The following is a 6,000-nucleotide window of genomic DNA, read 5'->3' as shown; positions in this document are numbered from 1 at the left end:
AGCAACGAGCAACGAGTCGATGTAGTCCTGTCTATCTGTGCATCTGCTCGTCTGACCGTCCGTATGTCCGTATGCTTGAACGCGGCGATCTCTGAGAGTTTAATAAATATACCATCCGTCGAGTGTCATATCAGCTTCTGTCATAAATTCGCTAGAAGATTTCCATTTCGTAAGCAATGAAGATAAATTTTTCCACACACTTTATATTAGTCAGTGCTTGGCATTAATGTACCTGATACCGAGTCTTGTAGCATTCAGCTTTTGTCATGCAGCTGCCTTAACTCAAGTTTTAGGCAAATATTATCAATATTTCCACATGTTTCATAGATGTCGGTAAGTACTTATCTAGGAGTTATCGAAATCGAGTATTGCTTATCGAGATTGATTGTTTGACAAGCTGATGGCTTTGACATCGATGTACCTTACATCGAGTCTCGTAGCATTCAGATTTTGTCATGCAGCTGCCTTAACTTAAGTTTCAAGCAAATATTATCAATATTTCCACATTTATGTCAGTAGTAGTTATCTAGTTATCTAGGAGTTATCGAAATGTTACTTATCGAAATTGATTAGTTAATAAACTGATGGCTTTGACGCTAATGCACTTTACATCGAGTCTCGTAGCATTCAGCTTTTGTCATGCAGCTGCCTTAACTCAAGCTTGAAGCAAATAGGATCAATATTTCCACATGTTTCATAGATGTCGATAAATAGATATCGAAATCGATAAATAGTTATCGGAATAGATAAATAGTTATCGGAATCGATAAATAGTTATCGGAATCGATAAATAGTTATCGAAATTGATCGGTTGATAAACTGATGGCTTTGACATCGATGTACCTTACATCGAGTCTCGTAGCATTCAGCTTTTGTCATGCAGCTGCCCTCACTCTAGTTGTTGCCACATTCGCTAGAAGAGTTGGCCAACACTTTCTAAGGCATTCATGGGGCTATGCTTTTTTTTTAAACTAGCAATTATGACAAATATTTCTCATAGAGTGTCGTAGCATTCAGCTTTTGTCATACAGCTGCCTTAACTGAAGCTTGAAGCAAATAGGATCAATATTTCCACATGTTTCATGGATGTCGATAAATAGCTAACGAAATCGATAAATAGTTATCGAAACGGATCGGTTGATAAATGGCGTCGCATTGATGTACATTATATTGGCTTCGCATTGATGTACATTATATCGAGTTTCGTAGCATTCAGCTTTTGTCATGTAGCTGCTCTCACTCTAGTTTTTGCCACATTCACTAGAAGAGTTGGCCAACACTTTCTAAGGCATTCATGGGGCTATGCTTTTTTTTTAAAGAGCAATTATGACAAATATTTCCACAAGAAAGTTTCATAGAGTGTCGTAGCATTCAGCTTTTGTCATACAGCTGCCTTAACTCAAGCTTGAAGCAAATAGGATCAATATTTCCACATGTTTCATAGATGTCGATAAATAGTTAACGAAATCGATAAATAGTTATCGAAACGGATCGGTTGATAAACTACTGATGGCTTCGCATTGATGTACATTATATCGAGTTTCGTAGCATTCAGCTTTTGTCATGTAGCTGCTCTCACTCTAGTTTTTGCCACATTCACTAGAAGAGTTGGCCCACACTTTCTAAGGCATTCATGGGGCTATGCTTTTTTCTGAACGAGCAATATATGACAAATATTTCCACAAGAAAGTTTCATGGAGCGTCGTAGCATTCAGCTTTTGTCATGCAGCTGCCTTAACTCAAGCGTGAAGCAAATAGGATAAATATTTCCACATGTTTCATAGATGTCGATAAATAGTTATCGAAATCGCATTCAGGGTTTGTCATGCAGCTGCCCTAACTTAAAATTCTAGCATCATATTATCCACATGTTTCATAGATGTCGGTAAGTAGTTATCTGTTGGCTTTGACATGGATGTATCTTACATCGAGTCTCGTAGCATTCAGCTTTTGTCATGCAGCTGCCCTCACTCTAGTTTTTGTCACATTCACTAGAAGAGTTGGCCCACACTTTCTAAGGCATTCATGGGGCTATGCTTTTTTTCTGAACAAGCAATTTATGACAAATATTTCCACAAGAAAGTTTCATGGAGTGTCGTAGCATTCAGCTTTTGTCATGCAGCTGCCCTCACTCTAGTTTTTGCCACATACACTAGAAGAGTTTGGATACAGTTTCAGAGGTATTCATGGGACTAAGCTTCTTTTCTGAAAGAACAAATTATTATCATTATTTCCATACATTTTATTAATGCACCTTCCATCGCGTCTCGTAGCATTCAGCTTTTGTCATGTAGCTGCCTTAACTACATCTGTGGTTTCGTTTTTTATTATAATGGGTTCAGGGGATTTCGTAGTCGAGCAGTTCCGACTAGAGCTTTCTTACTTGTTCTGTTATTATTTTCTTTTGTTTTATGGTCAAATTATGTAAATTTTCTTCCATTTCCCAAAATGTCAAGTGAAATTGCTTTGATAAAGCGCACAAAAAGGTGTGCTAAGCGTCCTTGATTAATGTTCCACAAATGATTCGAAAAACCCAAAGCCAAATTGAAATGTTTTGCTAACTAAATTAATTTCTACTATTTGGCTTTTCTTGTCGAGAAGAGAAAATTTGCGCTTGTGCTATTTCACTAATTCTAAACTGGATTAAAGTATTTGATTGACTAATGAAAGGAAAATAATATATATATTTATCTATATTATTGTTGCCCGAGATATATAACATTTGTTAGACCTAAAGAATTCACTAAACGAGCTCAAAGTACAAACTAGTTTAGGTAGTAGAATACTGTTTTAATAAAATATGTAGAATGCAGGCAAGACATATAAGTAAATACGGGAATTATGGATCTGCAAAAAAAACCAGCGAGGAGCTCGAGCAAAAAAGTAGGTTTCTATACCCCATATACCCATTTAAAATGGTTCATCAGCTTTTGATTTGGTTTTGATATATGAATGTATCAGACAGAAGAAGGCGTGGCAGACCCCATAAAGTATATATGTCTATGGTTGAAAACGGAGACGAGCTCGATCAACGCAACAATCAGCAGTTAAAAGAGCTAGAGACTTGAATACGCGGATGAAATTCGCTTGCAAATATCGATAACGATTCTCATATATTCTGCGTATAGAAAATTTGGTATAAAATTGTATTTGTTCAAATTTTACCTACATTTACAGTTGCATGCACTTTATACAATTTAGATTTTCGTTTTATTTTGGATACTATCTCTAAAAAAAAAGTATTTTAGATATTTATGGATTCAGAAATATACCCATATGAATATCAGTATCACGAAAATTATTTAGTAAATACGAGACGAAGACTTATTGGAATATCAGTTCTGCGAAGTGTTCGAGCAGTCGCCACTTTTAATTGTTTTATTCTTCTTTGATATGCGAAACATATCTAATAATTGTTGTAGGTCTATAGCCAAATATCTCTCTAATAGGATAGGACTCACTTAAAGTGAGACTGAAGACTACGCTCCCCTCCCATTATTAAGTATGCCCTCGCAATGCTGCCACAATACAGGCCTAAGCAACCATCAACTTCTTGGAAATGAATTGACTTGATTTTTTAATTTTCTTTAATTAAACAATTCAGATTTATGGAGTCATAATCTGTTGAAGGTTGGCCAAATGTAAGGAAAAACTTTTCCTTCAAGTGTATTTAAGGTTAATTAAATTTGATAAAAAAAAAAAAGAGATGACCCAAAAATCATCATTTGCTGGCCATAAGTCAGACGGACTAATTGTATTGGAGAAAATCCAATTGGATGATTTCATTTTGGCCCGTTGCGAGTTTCTCTTGGCCATGGCTTTGTTATTGTTTAATTTTTTGCGCTATGCGCTCGATTGGTTAGCCCAAGGGCGGCCAGCAGGGGGTGTGGCATCTATTTCAGGTGGCTTGGCAATCAAAAATGCTGGGGCCAACACAACACTTTAGGGCAAGTTAATGGAAAAGGCCGGGCAGCAGCCGTGTAACAAGTGTAACAATGAAGTGCCAGCACTGCGGGGCAAACAGAGACGGAGAGAGACGGTGAGAGTGGGGGAGATTGAGGGAGAGAGTAAAGGGCATAATGCGCGCGTGAGAGAGAGAGAGAGAGACCAAAACATTGGCATAAGTACCGCTGCAGGCGTCGACAAGTGGGCGTGCGACGTGGGCATGGTCGTTGGGCGTTCACTGACAATCACACACACACAAACACCTACATACAGTGCCGCAGGCTCAAGGATTCACACGCTGTTTATATTTGCATACATTTAACCTGCGGCTAGGCTCAGACTGCTGCTGCTCATTGTTGTTGTTGTTGTTGTTGTTGTTTGTTTTTACAAGTTGTTTCGTTTATGTGCATTGCACATTTAGTTAGATACACACACAGTTACATAAGCACACACACACACACGTAAATAAATATCATTCATTTTTTTCTCATCTCATCTGTTTTTGCCTCTGGAATATTTGAACATTTTGTGTGGTTAATTAAAATTTGCAAGAAGTTGTCTAGGCCAGCGCATGGGCGTGGCAGCTGGCTCTAGAATATATTTAACCGCAAAACTCCAGCTACATTTATGGCTAAGCTGGGCAATTCACGATTTTGTAGGCTAGTGCCTAAATACTGTTGCGGCTGCCAGCCAGGGCAAACACTGCGTATACGTAATATTCATGCAGTTCAATGCGCATTTAGCAATAGACGAACACTAAATACCCTATACAAAAATATTAAGGGCACAAAGAAAGAGATTCAATTTGACAATTTATTTTAATCAAGATATGTGTACAAATAAAAAAAAAATAAAAAAAAAAATTGAAGTCAAAAAAGAAAAGAAAACCATTTAAAAATTCGCATTACATTTTTGAGACACATTATCTAATATTATATATTTAAAGTGATTTATTATACTTATTCACCAAGGTGAAATGTACATATTGGTTTTATGTCTGTTTTACTGTCTGTCCGTTTAATCGTCTGTCCGTCAATTCGTCTATCTCACTATCCGTATGAACGCAAACGATAAAAAAAAAAACTTTAACATATAATTTTGATCCGCCCACTAAGGGCGTGGCAAATCGGAAAATGCTCAACTCAACCCACATACCGCTTCCAATGATTGCAGGGTATTACAAACAATTGTGGAAACAACAATAACAATTTGGCATGGCTTACGAATACATACACTGCGCGTCATCAGGTTAGCGCCCCCTTTACACTCAACCTCAAAGCTAAATAAAATCTAAACTATCAGAACTCCATCTTTGAAATTTTTTTACATTATACTCCATTTATTTATCTTTAAAATACAAAAAGAATGGCTACTGTAACAATAAGGATTATTTTTAAATAATTTTTTTTTTGCAAAATGTACAAAAAACATGTAACAAAAATTTGGTCATCAGATTAGCGCCCCCTGCGCTAAATTCAATTTATTTAAGTTAATGACCAAAAATAACACCGTATTTTAAGCTATTATTATTTTTAAGTAATATTAGTAGTGCGTAGTGCCGTTTTTTGTTTGAAATTACTTCAAAAATTCGATTAGGAGTGGAATTATAAAGTTGTTCAATATTATTCAAGGATATGGTTGGCCAAGCGTGTTCAGTACCTTCGATTAACTCTGTCTTTGCACTATAATGCTTTCCGGACTCATATACTTCCTGACCAACCATCCCCAGACGTTTCCAATGATATTAAGGTCGAGTGAGTATGGTGGCCACTCCATGAGATCAATTTTTTGGCCCTGAATCCAGGACTTCAGGGATTTGGATTTGGATTTGGAGCATTATCATGCTGGGAAATCTAATGCCGGTTTTCAGACAGGTTATAGATATGCGGAGCCGCAGTTTTAAACACGGTGTTGTAGTCCTATGCGTTCATGCGCGATGTCAAAAATTGAAGCTTACAAGCGCTGTAGTAAGATATTGCACCCTACATCAATGCCACACCACCCCCTTGCCGCAACGGCTTGGAAACCGTTCCAAATAATGTTCTTCTATGCGTA

Source organism: Drosophila arizonae, chromosome 3 (assembly GCF_054131065.1).
Source record: "Drosophila arizonae isolate 15081-1271.41 chromosome 3, UAZ_ARI_1.0, whole genome shotgun sequence".
NCBI classification, from domain to species: Eukaryota; Metazoa; Arthropoda; class Insecta; order Diptera; family Drosophilidae; genus Drosophila; species Drosophila arizonae.
Note: the sequence above shows the minus strand (reverse complement) of the source record.